The sequence below is a fragment of the Pinus tabuliformis genome, chromosome 8, assembly GCF_031772625.1.
Source record: "Pinus tabuliformis cultivar Carrire ecotype Pingquan chromosome 8, CPIR1, whole genome shotgun sequence".
Taxonomy (NCBI): Eukaryota; Viridiplantae; Streptophyta; class Pinopsida; order Pinales; family Pinaceae; genus Pinus; species Pinus tabuliformis.
In genome coordinates, this window is record NC_142294.1 from 1,313,896,666 (window position 1) to 1,313,916,990 (window position 20,325).

Here is a 20,325-nt window from a genome sequence, read left to right on the forward strand (position 1 = left end):
GATAGTGAAACTCGTTCTTGTCTGTTATGGAAAAGTTTGTCGCTATTCGGTTTTAACGAGTTTAACGACAAAGATAACTCGAACCTTTTCAATTTTAGAGAGTCTGAAAAGGGACGTAAAGGAAACTCCAAAAATCCTTTTTCGTGACATAATCCCATGAGTCTGAAAAAGTATAAAACAATACAAAAGGGATGAATTTTCGGTATTTTTAACGAGCCAAACAAAACAAGCGCTCGATCTTTTTGTGTAATAATCCCTCAGGTCTAAAAAGATTAAAATCTAAAGGAGGGATAGCACTTCCAGTCACTTTAACGAGCTGGAGAGGCCAATGGCTCAGCAATCTTTTCATATTTTACGAGTTAGTTGAAAAGATCTTAAAGGAGACTCGTTTTTTGAGGAACGAGTGATAGATTCGGGTAGCAGTTGATTCCAGGTAAGGTTTGGAAATTTCCAATCACGGCAGTGTTACAAGGATGGCTAACAGGATCACTCTTTGCAGTTGTTCCTCAAAAGGGGTAAAAAATCAAATGGAGGTGAATGATCGGCCAATATAGAGTGGAGGTGATGATGAGAACACGACCAAGGCTTTTAAAGGCTGAAGTACTACATTCACGACAGTTATTTACCGGAATTTGGTTCATTTTTTATTTTAAAATGAGCTTAAACTCTGGAGGAACGTTTTCTCATTGCTTATGTTTATTTTTTAACGAGCTTGAAGTCCGCGTTAAAACTACTCGATCCAGTCTTATAATAAGGATGTCTCATATTAAAACGGCATTTTTTCAAAGCTTTTCCCTGCATCCTTTCTTTATGCAAGTTAGGAAACGACCAATCCTATGAGTTTAAAGGGTTAGAGGACCTATAAATTTAAAAAATAAATAGCCGCTCTTCAATTGTGCGCGAAAAGATTTGCATGCCCTAGGTATAGCGAAGTAGAGTTTCCAGGTTACCCCTCAATTTGTCAGACAAAACATTTTCTTTATCGAGAAAGGCCTACCTTTTCAGGTTACCCCTCAATTTGCAGACAAAACATTTGCTCTATCAGGAAAGGCTTACCTTAACAGAGGTATCTTATTCTGGTCTAATCCCATTTCCCCAAATGGACGGGTGTGTCAGACTAGTCATATATCCTCCGCAGAAACCTACCCTATACCTAAGGTTTTCCTACCGAAGCAGACCAGGGTGCATGCCCCCTGGGTTTTAGTCACATCCTCCGAATCACTCGTGCTCATCAGGAGGACGGACTGGAGATTGATGAGACATTCCTTGCATGAAAAGACCATTCAAGGTTGGTATATGACTATCCGGGAAATGAAAGCTGGTCTACGAGCTTGACCACCCTTCCTTCGTGCGGAAAACACATTACTCTAAAGAGTGATGAGACAATGGCTCCCATGCAATAAATATAGTCTCGTCCAAGGAGTAGATTATAATCCAGGGGTCCTTGGACTACCATTACGTTCATGTGAACGGTTTTCCTTTTCAATGTTATGGGCACATTGGGAAGGATCCCTAACGGTCGACTGGTTCCTTCGTCAAAGCCTGTTAGATTTCTCATCTCAGGCAAAAGCGATGGCGAACTAAGCGCTTTCCAAGCAGTTGAGGAAAGGATACTCACAGAAGCCCCTTCATCTATGATGGTACCGGCCATGACCATTATATATATTTGAGCAATGATTCGAAATGGTACACTAGCCGGTAAACGGGGTCTACCTAGCAGATTCCAATCAAAGGAAACAACGAGGTTGCTTGGAGGTGGGACCAAATATACGGCCGAATATGACTCGGACGAACTTCCTTCATGCGGTAAAGGAACGGGTAGATTGGCCCCATGTTCATCGGAGTCTGTGCTTACGAAAAGAATTTGGACAGTGTCATCCTTGTTCTCTTCGATGATTGTATCATCCAAAGATAGATCCTCTGAAGGCAAGACAGGGTCAACTGCCGCCTCAACCTTTTGACTTTCGTCTGGTGTGGATTCAAATGGTTTATCTTCAATGATAGATGCTTTGGCCGACCACAAAGGCATGTCAGCCAGATTTTCAACCAGTGACGGACTTGGCAAGAGTTTCTTATATCCAGGAGGAAGCCGTAACGGTGAAACCAGATGGTCGTCCAAAACTCTTTTAGCCTCATCTAAGAAGGGACAACAGTGGACGGCATGATCGCCTTCACACAGTTTACAAGGAAATTTACACTTTCCTTTTTGTCTAGGGGTTTCACTTTCACTAGTTGACGGTGTACTTTCAACATGATCATCAAAGGTTGACGACACCGAGTTGTGCAAACGAGGAGACCAGTCCCTTAAAATCCGAGGGATGTAGGGAAAATCTCTGTGATAGTGGTCTCCATTGCAAATGACGCATGGTGATTTAGGCCTGGTCGGTGCAGTGTGTGGATTTTCACTAGATGATGTTTGGCTCCCCTTTTTCGCTTTTGGCTCTTTCTTCTTCTTTTCTTTCTTCTTCTTCTCCTTCTTCTTCTCAGTTACTTGATTTTTGGTTTTACCAGCCTCATCAAGTGAAGAGGAAGGAGGAGAGGAAGAATTAGATGAAGTAGAAGTTTGGGGGGCGGCTCTGGTATCATTTAGTTGTTGATTCGACTATTCAGGAGCTACGGTATTCTGAATAACATAAGTTGAGAAAAGCCATACAGGCAAACCAATTGCCAATCCAGGAAGTGAAAATGTGGCCATGTGGGGTGCACCAACATCTCCCCAAGAGGAGAAGGGACTAGGATTTCCTCCAAGAGGAACCCCTTGGTTAGTGGACTCCATTTTTCTAAACTCAAGATCAACGTAGGAAAGGTGATATTTATTCCATTTAAAATAAATTTTAGACGCTTTGACACAACTTGTTTTTTCAATTTTTAAGAGTCGAGAAAAAACAAAAGATGACTCTAGTCGCCTTCAATTTTTAATGAGCCTGAAGTGAGAAGTGCTCAGATGGACCTTTTCTGTTAAGGAGTCTGAAAAGGAATGAAAGGGACTGCTCTCAAAATCTAGACAGAGGGATTACCAAACCAATCGCAAAACTGCAGAATACTTTTTACGGTACGATAGTCAATCTTCCCAAATGTTGTGTTCAGTGCATTGCAATCGATAGGGTGGCAGACACAGCGTCCTATGGATAAAGGATAAAGCCTATTGTGGTCTCCCAATATATACTCGACGATACGTGGGAGCACAAGTCCATATTGGCACTTGTCGTCTCAAAGTGGAGGAATCACCCAACCAACAATGAAAGCAACAGTTACCACGTTTTACGACTCCGGAACATGTCTCTAGCCTAGACTTCTAAATGTTGTGCGTTAGGTTCCAAAGCGTTTTTAGATTCATTAAATTTATTTTATAGTTGATCTTGTTTAAGAAATTTGCCTTTCAGGTTCACCGCGTGATGTAGATGTACAATTCCTAAAATGCAGTCTAAGATGATAAACAGTTGTTTAATCTTCTTTCAGCAATGAAAATCCTAGCTACTAAGGAAAGAGAGATGGCATTCTTTCAACAAAGAGCAAAGAGCACAAACTATATGCACTGTCCTAAATCAAACCAACAAACTGTCTAAATGCAAATGCACATGCATGTATTTGTTTTCAGCCTTCTTAATGTGTAAATGATAAAAAGAAAGCTAAGCACAAATCTGAATTATTTTTCAAAGCGACAATTACTAACAAGTTTCTTTTCAAGACAAAATGAGGACAATGACAACACTTTGCTATTCGAAATTGAAAACTTTCTTTCGACACTTGAAAAACTACTAATTCAAATCAGATACAAGAGTAACAGTGTAATCGACTATCAAGAACAATCGGATTCTCTTCTATGACTGAAAATGACATTTGCGACACTTTCAAATCAAGAAACGATAGTACAGTTACGCTACTTATTTGCAAAGGAGAACTGAAAATGACTTAAAATACACAAAAACATTTACAGTTCTTTGCACAATGGAGGCGGAATAACAGCAAGGAAGGGGGTTTCAATAGAGGTGTACTGACTACAGGCAGCAAAACTCTTGAATAGATTTGGAAAGAGTGAACACAGAAACCAAAATTTAGGAACAAGGCCTTGTCTGATCAGTGCACCTGTAACACAGTGAAACTGAAATGCAGCGCACCTACTACACTTGGGAATTGTGATGCATTTGAAGTTCACAGAATAGACGGTGCGTTGGGCCAGGGATGAGACTTTGATTGGGTTCCGGGTCACAGTTTTCAGTTCAATTCAGGGGTTTAGGCCGAGAAAATGGTAATCAGTAAATCAATCACAAGGGTAGATCTAAAGAGGTTACTAGAGCCACCACAAGGGCAATTAGAGAGCTTGTAAATCAATTGTTCAATTCATAAACAAAACCCAGAGATTGACTGAAGCAGCATTGATCTACTTTGCATTCGTAAAACAAATGCAGTTCGAAGGCTAGCTGGCTTGGCTTCAGGTGTCGTCTGTAAGTTTATGAAGTAAACAAATGTAGATAAACAAACAATCTATTCGCTCCCCAGCGGAGTCGCCATTTTGTTATTGGGAATAGTGTCTATGCAAAACTGCTAATCCCACTAAGGGGTGGTAGCAACCTTAGAAACAAACAGAGTAAAGTTATTCTTGTATTCCTTTATGACTAAATAGATAAGAGAAGAATGGATGGACCAACCTCAATCTTGCGCTTGGTTCCTCGCTTTGATTCCTCTCTCTTCTGATAGACTCTTGCTACTTGCTCCCTTGCCAGCCCAGCTTCAAAGAGTACCTATGGAATCAAAGTAGCACAAGACTATACGAGAACAGAGAACTAATAGCATAAACAATATAAGATCAGATGTATATTGACCACATACAAACATATATCATAAAATATGCAAGGACATGGAGGAAAACTTAAATAATTTTATTGATATCAAGAAAAGTACAGGGGAGGATTACAACCAATTGTTCTGACCCAGCATCATCCTCTCAGCCAGAAGCCCTTCTTCACCTCATGAAAAGCTTAGATCACCCAACACTATGATGTAGCACCAAGAACCAGCAACAGTTCCTTACAACATACAAAATTCCAGCCTCTGGATCTCTGGGATGAGGGATCCATATATAGATGTTTGCAAGGGGGGTGAGTCAGCTTTTGAGATTTGATTAGTGTCCTCTCTCTGATAGTTCTTGAATCCACTTGGAGATTGATGATCTCTTACTCATCCCTAGGAAAATGCAGAGGAAAGTGTCACAGGAGGAGTTTCTAGACTTCTCCACCTTGCAGATTGACCCTGCCATTTGTCCACTCTCACCCATCGCACCCCATAGAAGGGATTTTCAACATGCATCGCACCTACTGTGTGTACTTAAGTGGGATGCAGCGCACTTTGACCATGGAGTAGGTGAAATGGTCCAGTTTTGACCAGTTCTGAGTAGTTTTTCATGGAGAACTTCTGGGAGGAGATGTAATCAGTTGACCTTGTTCTTTTAGGGGTCGGAACAACACTTTTAGGGACTTAAGATCCCTTGGTTTATGGACATTTATGATTGGGGTTGCAGTGCCCAAAAATTTCTATAACACACTTGCCTTGGTGAAGGAGTTGGCCAGCTTTGACAACTCGATATATTTGAATCTTTCGTTGGCAAGTGTTTATGATATATGTGTTCGTAATCTGATCAATTGTGGCCTTTTCAATGTAGTCTGGGTTTAACTCTATTGGTGTGAGTTGTTTTTCAATGTCTGATGTGTCCCGTAATGGTGGGAAGTATGGTTGAAGGCGATCCACATTGAACACTAGGTGCAGGTCAAGGAATGTGGAATGCTGAGCTCAAAATAATTTTTTCCCATAACCTTGGTAATGGTGTAAGGACCATATCAGAGTGTTCCTAAGCTTTCGATGGGCTCTAGTAAGGTGTTCTTTTTCTAAATGCAACCAAACTTTATCACCCACCTAAAACTTGTCAGGCACCTAATGTTGATCATGTCACTGCTTTTACTTGAAATTTAACTTCTCCAAGATGTCATGAACCTATTGGCGGATGTGTTGGATGCATTTAATAAATCTTGTCGCTTTATCATCCTTAGATAATATATGTGTGGATTTTGTCTATGTAATTGCAAGAGGCATGGAAACACCAATTAAACACAATGGTTGAAATCCTAGACCCACTTGAAAGGGGCAATGATGAGTTGAGATATGACGAGCTCTATTATAACTGTGATGCACATAGGGAATACTCTCATCCCATGTTCATGGGTGCTTGGAGTTGTACATATGGAGTATGTGCACTATCATCCTATGGAGGATGGAAGGTAGTCGAATTGGTGAGCTTGGTGTCCAATAGTGTCCAGAGACTTAACCAGAATGTCCTCAGGAACCTACTATCTCGATCTAATATAATGGTCTGCATGATCCCAAAATGTACCCACACTCGTTCAAAGAAGAGTTTTGAAGTGTCGTCTATTGTGATACTCTTCTTGCAGGCCGCCAATATAGCCATCTTAGAAAAGTTGTCTATGACCACAAATAAATAATGATTACCATACTTGGTAGAAGGGAGGCCACACATATAGTCCATGGAGATGGATTCCCATGGCTAGCTGGGAGTAGGTAGAGGAGTGTATAAGCCATTCTTCTTGATGGTTGGCTTGGCGGTGCCACATGTAGTCCAAGATCTAATATATTTCCCAACATCGAGTTGGAGTTTTGGCTGATAAAAGTGAGTTTGTAGTACAACCATAGCTTTATCCACACCAAAGCGTCTTGTGACCTGACTATAGTGTGCCTCATAAATAATCTTGGCATGCTTTCTTGAAGGAACACAAAGGTGACCCAAGTAGCATAATAATGTGTCTTGGACACGGAAATTAACAACTTTATTTCCATCTACTTGCATCTAGCATGTGGAGGAAACCTCTGGATCATTTTTTATAGTCGCGGCCATCCAGAGGTCTCATGGGAACAAGAGTTGAGAACAGTAGTTAGTGTTGAAACTAGGAGTTGGCTTAGGCAATCTGCAACATGATTGGTGCTGCCCTTTTTATATTTAACGTTCTAGTGGAATTTTTGTAGATATGTAGACCACTTTTGATGGTGACTGTTCGGAGATTTCCCTTGCTTCTGTATAAAATGAAGAGGTCAGTGATTGGTGTGCGTGATCATATCCATCCCCAAAATGTAAGGCTTCCATTTTTGGCAAGCTTTACACAATGGAATACATCTCTTTGTCATAGGTGGGGTACTTCTGAATTGTATCAGAAAGTGTCTCACTATGATAGGCCACTTGATGCCTATGCTGGGTGAGGACTACACCAATAGCATAGTCGAAGGCATTTGTCTCAATTTCAAATGTTTGTTGCAGGTCTAGCAGTGTGAGTACCTATGTAGAGAAGAGGTGGTGCTTCAACTCAATGAATGCCTTCTGTTTGGACTCAGACCATGAAAAATTTTCTTTCGCCCCACCTTTAATAATCTAACTCAAAAGCCAAGTGATATGGGAGAATCCCAATATAAACCTCACATAAATATTTGCAAGGCCCAAAGGGCTATGAAGCTTTGTTAGAGTGGTTGGGGCTAGCCAATTCCAAATGAATTTAATCTTAGTCAGATCCACATGCATGCTATGCTCATCTATGATGTAACTTAGATATTGGACCTGGCTCATGCCAAAGGTGTATTTCTCCAAGTTGGCACATAGTTTGTGCTGCGGGTTTGAAGGACTTGTCGAACATGTTGCAAGATTTCTTCTCAGTTCTTGTTGAATATGAGGATGTCGTCCAGATAAAAAACCACTAATGAGTTGGTGAAGGGTCACAAGATGTCATTCATTAGCCTCATAAAAGTAGCAAGCGAATTTTTTAACCCGAAAGGAATAACTAACCATTCAAAAAGGCCTTCCTTGGATTTGAGGGTGGTCTTCCATACATCTGTGGGCTGTATTAGAACCTGGTGATAACCATACATCATATCAATCTTGCTAAACTATGTGGCCCCAATGATTTGGTCCAAAAGGTCATCAATCTATGGGATTGGATACATGTTCCTAGTAGTGATTTTGTTTAGCTCCTAATAATCAACGTAAAGCCTCCAGGTCCCATCCTTCTTCTGTAGAAGTACAGTTGGGCTCCCACAAGCCGAGGAACATTTTTAAATGTACCCTTTTTGTAGAAACTCCTGGATTTTCCACTTGATCTCTCCATTTTCCATAATGGAGCGGTGATATATCGACCTGTTGGGTAGAGGTGCAATGGGAGTTAGGTGGATCAAACTCTTGACCTGACAGTGCAAGGGTATCATTGTGGGTGAGGAGAAGATGTCCTTGTATTATTCCATGACTATATCCACCTACTTCTGCTACTTGGAGGAACCTTTCTTAGGGGCCATGGATGTGGCTATTACCTTCCCCTTACTTTGAGATCGAATCAGAAATAAAATAATTTTTCCATTCCGAGAGATGAACTTACAACATTTCTTAGCAAAGATCAAAGAAATGGAGGTAGGTGGGGCTACCTCCGGTATCCTATATAACTTAGTTCCAAAATAAATAATAACATAGCGAAGTCTAGACTCATATATAACATGATTCTTCCATAAGTATGGTTGTCCTAATAATACATCACAAACTTCAAGAGGGGCAACATCACACAGTACCTCATCTGTGAAGGGCCTGATGTTGTAGGAAAGGTGACACTGTTGGCTAACATGGAGAGATCATCCTTGGTGAAGCTACCCAATGGTGTATGGTTGCCAATTTATTGCAGTCAGTAGGCCCAACCGCTTCATGACCTCTGTTGAAATGAGGTTCTTTTGGATTCCACTGCCAATAATGAACTGGAGTGGAGAACCCTTCACCGACATTTATGAGTGGAACAAGCATTTCCCCTCCTCTGAATCTTCAGGCTCAGTATTATAGATCTTGGTGGTTTCCATGGTGGCACTCAGCTCTACATGAATGATCTAATTCCCTTTGTCATTCCCCCTATCATGTTTTGACTCAGAGTCGAAACATGCATCTGATTTGCAAAGCTTCAGCTTGGCCATCAATGACTACTTGGTGTGACACTCACTTTTGTTGTGAGTGGAGCTCTTATGGAACTCACACAACTTCCCTATGTCCTTCCTCGTATTCATGGTGTTTTTCTTTGCTTGCAACTTCGGTGGGTTATCCTGAGTCACCCTGCCTTGGCTTAGTATTTTGCTTTGCAGTTTGGGGGTGTCTTTCCCTTGCTTCCAATTCGTAGATCCAAAGTCTCACTTTTGTGTTTAAAATTTTTATCAATATTAACAGTGTATCCATACACTGTGCTGAGTGAGAAAATTCCCAAGAGCTCCATCACATCCTGGATGTACTTGTGTAGACAATCGTGGTACATTAGTACCAAATGCCCTCAGAATCCTTGATAACCAACTTTGTATGAAGGGTATGAAAAACATTGGTAAACTACGACATGTCTTGGTCCCTTCCCTGGCTTAATGTGGTCCACTTTATGTATTTATCCTCATACCTCCCGAAAGGGTAGTACTTCTCCTTGATAGCGTCCTAGAATGAATTCCAAGTGGATGTGGCTGAAAATAGTGAGGGTGTAATTTTTTCCTTCTTCTCACATTAGGTTTCCCACTAGTTCCTGATGTGGAGGGCAACTTTCATAAGTGAAAAAGTAATATTTTACCAGCTGCAAAAAATCGTAAACAGAAAAATATCCTTCTAGTAGATTTAACAATTTATATATGGCATCTGCATATTTGAAATTCAAATATGGGGATGTCAAACTTAACTTGTACCTTGAAGTGTGTGGTGCTTCCAGAGTGACTACTCGAAGGAGATGCGTCGCCTTTGGGTAGCCACTAAAGGATCTGGGAAAATTTATCCATGATCGTGTTCCTCTGTCACTCGAGGGCTTCTTTGAGCAAGATTTTGAAAGGATCTCCTACCCCCTCATCTTTCTTATCTACCACCATGGAAGGTCATCAGGGATTTTGAGGTTGGTCTTGCAAAGGTTTGACCAATTCGAGACCTAACTCCTTATATCCAGACCTCATTGGGAACATGCAAAGGAAAACCGAGAATGTTATCACCAAAAAATGATCACCTAGCCATTTCTAACTAGGTGGATTGAAATACACCAAGTAGATTTAATTTTAACATAGTAAAATCACTTTCTCTATGGAAAAGAATTTAGTAAACAACTTTTATTAAATTATTTACTTGATTAAATTAAAAAACCCCATGAGAATAATTAGATAAATCATTATTTATTTAATTTTCTCTAGGAATGATTATTAAATCATTATTTAATAATTATTCATTGTTGCATTTGACTAAATCCCTTAGGAATATTTAAATAATTCATTATTTATTTGAATTTCCTTATTTCTATGATAACAGAGAAAGAGCATACCGCATTGATACCACTGATCCAAACTTAAATAAGAATGAAAAAAAGTAAATATATAAGTATAAATATAGAGATGCAACAGAAATAACACTTCATTTAATTAATATCAAATACTAGAATAAGCTCACAAACAAAATGAAAATAAAGTAGCTCGGGTGATGGTAGCTTATCTCTCAGAAATGATGTGGTGGATAAATAGCTCTGAACTGTGTTACAATGAGGCTCATAGGCCTATTTATTAATTAAAAACAATGGAAAACCATAAAAATCCAGAAACCTAACACTAGGAGATGAACCGCCAAAACTATGGGCCTCATTTGGGTGAATTGGTACATCAAATTCTCGAGGTCGTAACTTTGGCATGCGATCTTCATTTGACATGCGCAATGCCTTGTTAGAAAGATCTATTTGAGGAATACATCTTTCAAATGTGAATCTTCAAATGAACAATCCCATCTTCCCCAATTTTCCCAAAAAATGTCATTTAGGTCCTCAAAACGACTCTCAAAGTTGAGGACCCGAAAAATTGCCAAAAATAGTAAACTATGCTACAATTAAGGAAATTGAAAAACTAAAAGAGAAAGTGGTGAGGGTCCATGTGGAATAGGCAGGTGGCCACCACAATCCACCAAGATCATTTAATCTATTAAGTATTGAAAGAAAATAAATAAATATAAAATGTAAATATTTTAATAATTAAAAGTTGTATATTGTATTAATGTTTAAATTTTGTTATTAGTTTATTTAATTAGATAAATAAACATATAGCTATTTAAATATTTTTTTATTTTTTTATGTATATTAATGTTACATTTCTCAACCTCACCCATGTAGGGATGGTATTTTATTTTATGATGGGAGGGTGCATGGTTACCATCCTACCAAGTAATAATGGGAGAGGATGTTCCATAGTTCCCTCCCTTATTAAAAGTGGATGAAGCCTAATTATGTATGCAACATAATGAAAAATTATTACACTTAGATGTCACTTCATGTCATTTATTTATATTGTGTAGAGGTGACTTGTGAGTGTACAATCCTATGTGAGGTTATGATATAAGCAAATCCATTGCAATCATTTTTATTAATGATGATATGTCTATGGATTTTGGAGTTTCTTGGAGGTATGATTCGGGAGAAAATATTTCAGCACACCTTCTTTGGATATTAGTTGAGTTGTTTCCCCCACATTTTATGCTTTTTATAGTGGGAAAGTATAGAATGGTTGTTTTTTCTATTCTAGTAGGGTGCAAAAAGTGAAAGATCAATTCATGAAAGAAGTGAAAGGGGTGTGGATCCTCTCTACCAACTCTAGGTTGCATTGAAAGATCAATTCATAAAAGTATCATTTTGTATAATTCTTAGAACTTTGTTGCATCCATGTTATATCAACATTCTTGCTATTGATGTGAGGCTTCCTACTACAATGCATGAGGAAGTCCTAGAGCTAGGTATCAGGCTCAGGTATTAACTCAGAAAGTATAGTGACCAAAATATACTAGGTACTTAGCATGACCACCATTATATGGAGTAGGATGTGGTATGGGAATGTGGCTACTTGTTAGATTCAAAACTTGCGACAATAATCCCCTCCTACAAACTTGACATAGATTTAAAAAGGGGTCAAGAGAATCAATATATGCACATGGTCAATTTATACTATAAAATGAAATCCTTGTTAGCCAAGTTGTTGATGGAAATCATGTTGTAGCTAGACGAGCTCGGTCTCCAAGTGAAGGAAATAGATAGGCATATGGAAAGAATTTAAAATCATTTTGTCCCTCCCGAGTGCCCAAGAAACTCCACCCAAAAGGAAAATCAACGCATAAAAGTGGAGCCATCTCACTCAACATAATTTTCATGTTTTGTTCTAGGTTTAATTTTCTTTTACTATTATCTACTAGTTGTAAGTCTAGGCATGTAAGGTGGTTAGAACTTGTCAAGTTTTCAACGTTCCTATTGTTATTATTGTTTTGATTTTTGAGACCCAAATTTTTAGAAGAAAGAACTCCATACACTACAACTAATGTAGTTTACTAAGTGGCAAGTTAGGGTATGCACAAACTATCTAGATATATAACTCTTTTGAAGCATCAATAGAATTTTAACTTACAAAAAATATATTAATTAAAGTTTAAACTAAATTTACAATTTTATATTATTATTTATTTGCTCATAACATAAATATTATTATGCCTGTAGATGTTTATGCCATTTTTTGAACACTAAGAAATGATACTACAATTAACAAAGATGATATGAGCCTTTATATAATATATATAATGAACAAAATATGAGCTTTATACAATATACATCCAAGGTAGCCTTAAAGCCTTAACCAAGGTCGTGCAAAGGATAAAATTATACAAGTTTGGGAAAGGAGACATGTCTCAACCAAAGATGATAATTCCTTTGGTTTGCATGTTTTGAATATGGGAAAAGAACCCTCCCCATGTCTTCCTATTTCTGAGTAATTCACTTGGTTTTTCATTAAAAAATTTGTGTCGAGTCATTTAATGTCCCTCATCTTCTTACCATGGGAGAGTCACTTAACATCCTTCCCCCTTTCACTAGGGAAATTACTAGATCCTTTATATAAAGTCACATTATTAAATGTAAATTTATAACTAATTTCTATTATTACTATATATATATATATATATATATATATATATATATATATATATATATATATATATATATATATATATATACATACATACATATATACATATATACGTGTTGTCGTTAGTATAACTTTTTGGAAGTTTTTCTGATGGGTTTTTTCTAGTCTAATTTCTCTAAAATGCAGCAAGAATTTATTGAAATCACAAGTTTGATAGGTAAACCCTACATAATGGAAGTTCCTTAGGGGTTTTTCAGCGTGCTGAATCCATATATACACTAAAAAACTAGTTTAAATAGCACAAATCAAGATTTCACCTTAAAGTTTTATGCGGATTCCAGCACCAAAAAGTAAAAAAAATTCACACTAAAGACAACTCCTATATGTATATATATGTATATATATATATATATATATATATATATATATATATATATATATATATATATATATATATATATATATATATATGTGTGTGTGTGTGTGTGTATATATATGTATATATATGTATATATATATGTATGTATGTATGTATGTATGTATGTATGTATGTATGTATGTATGTATCATTGGAGATAATGAATCATTGGATCACTACATATCGTGACCGTCGGATTGTAAGTTACAAAAGTACATAGTAAAGAAACACACTTTACCTAACTCTACACTAGACCAAGTTTTACTTAACTATTTCCTATGTGTCAGAATATCCTAACATCCCCTTTTAAGAAAAACTTGGGATAGGATTGAAGGATGTATAAATATGACATAATACGAGAAGGAAGGAGGACTTAGAGCCTATCCCCTCTTAGTGACAACTTCCTAAACTCTAACCATAAATCGAAGTTTAGTAAACTTCACCTCTATGAGAGTCTTTGTAAAGATGTCTGCAACTTGATCATCTGTTGAACAATATTGGACTTCAAGAACATGGTCATGAATGAGATTTCTAATGAACTACATGTGCAGTTCAATTTGTTTGCTGCACTGATGTTGGACTGGATCTTTGCATACTTGAATGGCACTTTGACACCAAAGTGTAGTTGGATGCTGATGTTGAAAGGTAAACTCTGATGGGATCTGACGAAGCCACAGGGCTTCCTTACTAGCTTCTACAGCACCACTATACTCTTCTTCTACTGAAGAAAGAGAAATTGCACTTTGTTTCTTGCAAGCCCGTGTAATAGGTCATAAACCAAGAGTGAACACATAACCTACAATAGACTTCGATCATCAGTGTCACCAGCTGAATCAGAATCATTGAAACCAACCAATAGAGGAGATGCTTCTACACTGTAATGAATCCCAAACTGAACTGTACCTTGAACATAATGAAGTATTCTTTTAGTTGATTTCTAATGACTTTCATGTGGGTTTTGCATAAACTGAGAAATAAGGCCAAGAATAAAGGAAATTTCAGGACGAGTATGGGTCAAATACAAAAGTTTTCCTACAAGTTGACGGTATAAGGTAGCATCAACTTCAGGGGAAGTACAAGTGACTGAAATTTTGGCTCCAAACTGAAAGGGAGAAGGGGTTGGCTTACAGTCTTCCATGTGAAAATGGTGTAGAAGATCACTTGCATACTTGGACTAGGAAAGGGAAATACCTTCCTTGGATTTCAAGACTTGAAGACCAAGAAAATAATGAAAGTGTCCTAAGGCTATCATTTCAAAATTATTTTTAAGGTTGGACTTCACATGGTTTATAAGGTTGGGATCACTACTAGTAAGGATAAGATCATCAACATAAAGCACAAGAATGATAAGAGACTTGCCCACTTTCTTGGTGTAGATAGTATTGTCAAAATGACACCTAGAAAATCTAGTTTCTAAAAGAAAGCTATCCATTTTGGCATACCAAGGCCGAGGGGCTTGCTTGAGACCATAAAGGGATTTCTTAAGCTGACATACAAGGCTGGAGTCTGTTTGTATAAAGCCAGTAGGTTGTTCCATATAGATTTCTTGTTGGGTCCCTATAATACTAGTGATTACCCCATTACTATTGTAGTTATACCCCTTATTAATATTGTTGTGCCCCTATTGCCCCCATATTGTTATTACTGTGCCCCATGGAATCCCTCTATTGTTATTTTTGTGGCTTTATATTATTATTGTTAGGTCGGCTGGATTATATTGTGACTCCTTAGACTCCTATATATAGAAAGGAGGTTTTGTCATTTGAATCATCCAAGAATTGTTCATTTGTGTAATGTAAAGGAGGTTGCCCCCTCAAAGAGGCTGAATTCTAAAGCGTTGATCTATCTTTTCTATCTTTCCTTGAGCTGGTTTCATAACATTTGGTATCAGAGCTTTGGATTCTAGGGTTTCGCTGCTCCAAACATGTCATCGTGGTATTTTCGCTATAAATTTTTTTTTGTGACGTTTCAGAAGTCGCAACAAAAACCCATTTGAGACGAAATCGCGCTAAAGCTTGCGTCCAAATTTCAGATCTTTTCGCACTATATTTGCGGAGATATGATATGAGGAAGTTTGTCTTTTTGCAGACTCCTAAATTACATTCCAAACAGGTGACCTGGGGAAAATCGTCATAACTTTCTCTCTAGGGATCGGATTGCAATTTCATAAGAAGGTATAAAAAGAGGATGGAATATAGTTTCTTGTATGCATTTTTTAGATCTAAAGGTCGAAACAGTGACTCGTGGCACGTCGTACAAGTTCGCTCTAATGAACTAGTCTATAATCAAGTCACTGTGGGAGATTTCGCATAACTCTTCCTTGGAGAATCCAATTTGGGTTAGACTTGTGGCATTGGAAAGAAGCACAGAGGGCACTATAGGTCACAAATTCAGAACTAGATGATCGGAAATTACAGTGATACATCAGAGGCAATATCGAGCTCCTACAAAGTGAAAAAAGGTGTGTAGATTTTCTTAAATTTTTGCTTAAGCTTGGTTTGAAAATTTAATTTGAAGGAATTAAAAGGGCATAGTGGAGCATTATTATCGTTAACTGATGCCCCGAGGAAAGAAAATGTAAACACCTAGTAAGGAACCTGAAAGCTCTAGCATGACTCATGAAGAAGAGGAAGAAATGCAACATGATATATCAAAATTACAAGACCAAGTGAAACAAATGTCCCTTACACAAAAAGGAATAGAATCTAAGATGGATGGTTTAAAGAAAGATGTAGAATCTAAGATGGATGGTTTAAAGAAAGATGTAGAAGCTAAGATGGATTGTTTAAAGAAAGGCGTAGAAGCTAAGATGATTGACGTGGAAGCTAATATGGATGATTTGAAGATAGATTTGAAGACAGACATGGACGAATTGAAGATAAATATGAATAAGTTGCTACAAGAAATGGGCACTAAGGGTGAAAGGGTACTAAAGGAAACTCATGATGAGAATAAAAGAAATGTTAATCATGATTCCATAGACACTAATTTTGGATCGAAGACTCACCATATTTCAAAAATCGATATGAGGAAGTTTGATGGCAAGGATCTTGCCACATGGATATTACAGATGGATCAATTCTTCGATCTCAATAATGTGCAAAACACACAAAAGGTACATATGGAAACTTTATATTTGGAACCAAATCAGTTTGTATGGTATCAATGGCTTTGCTCTCATAAACAATTTATCACTTGGACAATTTTTACGGAAGAATTGATAGCACATTATGAGGATACAAAAAGCAACACTTTTTTTAGCCAATTGATAAGTCTCAAACAAAAGGGTTCAATAATGGAGCACATTGAGGAGTTCCAAAAATTGAACATAAGGGTAAAAGATATTCCAAAGGAGCATAGGATTGATGTGTTCATATGGTCTTTAAAGGATAATATCCAACATGATGTTCGCCTTTGGGAACCTAATTCATTAGAGAAGGCATTCAGGTTAGCAAGAAAAATGGAAAGCAAAATTATGGCAAAAAGGAAGCATACCACTCACAACTATAAAGACGGAAGTGTTGTTGCCCTTAGTCTTCCACAACCTATAAGGTTGACACCACAACAATCGGAAGAAAAAAGAGCAAAAGGGCTTTGTTACAGTTGTGACAGCAAATACACTGAAGGTCATAAGTGTGCTGAGAAGAAATTATTCTACATAGATTGTGAAGAGGAAGAAGAAAAGGAGCAAGAAAGGTCAAAAGAAGAGGATATACTCCAGGAACAAAGCCTAGATGAAGAACAAATAAATCCGACCATATCTTGTAATGCATTGGCGGGAATTACCACTCCTCAAACCATCAAGATAGAAGGACAAATCAAGAAGAAAAAGGTAATAGTTTTGATTGATCAGGAAGCACCCACAATTTTATTCATTGTAAGGTAGCAAAAGAATTGAATTGCTTCCTATATCCAGCACTAGAGTGTCAAGTGATGATTGCAAATGGAGGAACAATAAATTGCTTTGGAACGTACCATAATATCAAGCTATCCATGGGAGAATATGTATTGACTAGCCCAATGCTTTCTATTCAAATGGGAGGTGCTGATGTTGTACTAGGAGTCCAATGGCTACAATCCCTGGGTACAATAGCTTTTAATTTTCAAGAACTTTTCATGAAATTTTCTATGGAAGGAAAGGAATTTGAATTAAGGGGTATTGCAGGGAAACCAAGAAAGATAATCAGCTCTAATGAAAGCTTCTAAAAAAGGAGCAAAGATGTGTAATTGCACAATTATGCTCGATAGACGTTTCCACATCGGAATCATCTATTTCTCCAGATCTCCAAAAAGTCCTGGATAATCATTCCAAGGTATTTGAGACTCCCAAAGGTATCCCACCTATGCCTGATCATGATCATGCTATTCATCTGATTCCAGGAAGTGTTCCTCCAAACATCAAGCCGTACAGATATCCCTATGTCCAAAAGAGCGAAATTGAACGTATGGTTGCAGAAATGGTAGAGGCTGGTATAATTCAACCGAGTCAAAGTTCTTTCTCTACTCTAGTAGTATTGGTGCACAAGAAGGATGGATCATGGCACATGTGTCTGGATTATAGGGAGCTCAAAAATCTCACTATTAAAGATAAGTTCCCCATTCCTGTCATTGATGAATTACAGGATGAATTGCATGGATCAATTTACTTCACCAAGTTGGATCTTCGTTCAGGATATCATCAAATCAGAATGAAGATTGAAGACATTCCGAAAACAACATTTAGAACTCATGAGGGTCATTATGAATTTTTGGTCATGCCTTTTGGCCTTACCAATGCACCTTCAACATTTCAAGGTTTGATGAATTCAATTTTCAAACCATTCCTTAGAAAATTTGTGTTAGTATTTTTTGATGATATACTAATCTACAGCAAGTCTTGGAAGGATCATGTTGAACATGTAGACAGGGTGCTACAACTATTGAAGGAGAAACAATTATATGCAAAAAGATCCATATGTTTCTTTGGAGTCCAGGAGGTGGAATACTTGGGTCATATTGTATCTCATGAAGGAGTTAAGGTAGACCCTGTTATCACTCCAGGAAACTCTCCGAGGTTGTAAATCAGAGATGCCTGGTAACATATAATTTTTAATATTGTTCTCTGAAATATTGGAATGAAAGATGGTGTGGATCAAGTCGGATAACCATTTCAGCTCTATTCACACTCAAGGCATGCATGAACACCCCTAATAACACAAGGCTTTAGACTGCTAATGCTTAATAGTTTGTAGATTTAATGGATAGATGGAGAACACTGACTATGCCAGCAGGTTGCATACATGGACCTATACGAATGGCTAGCTACAGGCAGCAAATGAACTTACTGACTATACCGGCAGATGCATATATAATCACACATATAAATGGCTAGCCATAGGCAATAAAGAAGCTTGCAAATCTAATATATCAAAGCAGAGATAAGATGACAGTTATCTGGCCTCAAACACACAGAAAACCTGAACAAACTGTTCAAGTGCAAGCATAGAACAGAAGAGAAATGGACATTAAACATGTAGCAGCAAAAGAAGCTTGTGTTACTAAAGACTACAGATGAGAAGCTTGAGAAAACAGGGAAGGAATAATCTCCAAAAGTTGAACCCCTGTTACATCTTGTTTTCAGCTATTTATAGCTTGTTTACAATGGTCCTCAGCCTTTTGAGGCTTCAGGTGTCTTAATCTATCCTTCTGTCTTGTTTAACTGATTGATTCCCTTAATAGGTAGGCATAGCTCGGCGGTTTTCCTCTTCTGACAGAGAAATAACCATACTCAGATATTTTGGGCGGCCTGCTGTGATGCATAGGAGCTCCCTCGTGCCAAAGATGCCCCATTATGTTCGTTAGGATGACTGCTGCACTGGCAGGGCCGTTAATGCTCCATGATTTCATTTGATTTGGGTTGAGGCGTGTAGTGGCCCTTCCCCTTCCCTTTCTGGGTTCTGTTTTTCGGCCGCTGTCCCTCCACCGAATCCTTCTTCTGGTATATAACATAACTGCACAGTTCCTTCAAGGATGGCTTGCCGCCTAAACCTGCAACGGAGTGGATGTCGTTCTTATGAAATCCCTGCACCAGTCCCTTTCAGGCAATAGCTGTGAATGTTTCTTTTCTGTTATTGTGTCTGTCTGGGTCATAAACAGCGAAAACGCTGCGACACTGCTAAATCCCGCCCATTTCTGTTTCACTTGGACTTCAAACATCCTCAAACATGGCATAACTTTCTATCGGGTCCGCCTTTCGGGTCACAGTCGCATATCGCAGCCGGTCGATCCCTTGCTTTTCTTTATATTTGGAAATTCATGAACAATGCTGCAAAACATGAGGAAATCGACTTTGACGGACCTGAAAATATATGTATTTCACTTCCCGGACCCTTTCGGGTCCGGGCTTCATCGTTATCGGCATTCGCTAAGGCTTCCTGTGTATTTCCTTATACATTGACAATACACAAAATACAATGAAAATGGCCCCCGCGCGGACTTGAAATATTATTAAAAATCCTTTATAGTGTCATCGGGTCCGTCCCATCGGATCGGAGGCATGCTATATGTAAAGGCCCCGCCCCTCAGAAGACGCCGATAGCGATATTCACCGCGGACCCGATAAGTTATCAAAAATAACTCATAACGTCGTCGGGTCCGGCCCATAGGCGATTGCTGATATATGTTAAAGGCCCATCCCTTTGTTATCGCCGATAGCGATATGCCGAAGTGATATCGGCGATCGCTCATCGGTAATGTATCATGTCGCTGCCTCTGCCTACTCCGACTTGCGATATGTCGACGCGACCTGGACCGTTGATCGGCCAGATTCGACGGCTGAGGTTGATGCGGATTCATATGCCTGCAATCTTGGTTTTTATGTGATTTTTTGGGTATTTTCACCTTCCGATAGTGTAATTCTGCCCTCCAAAGGGCTTCCCTCTTGCAAC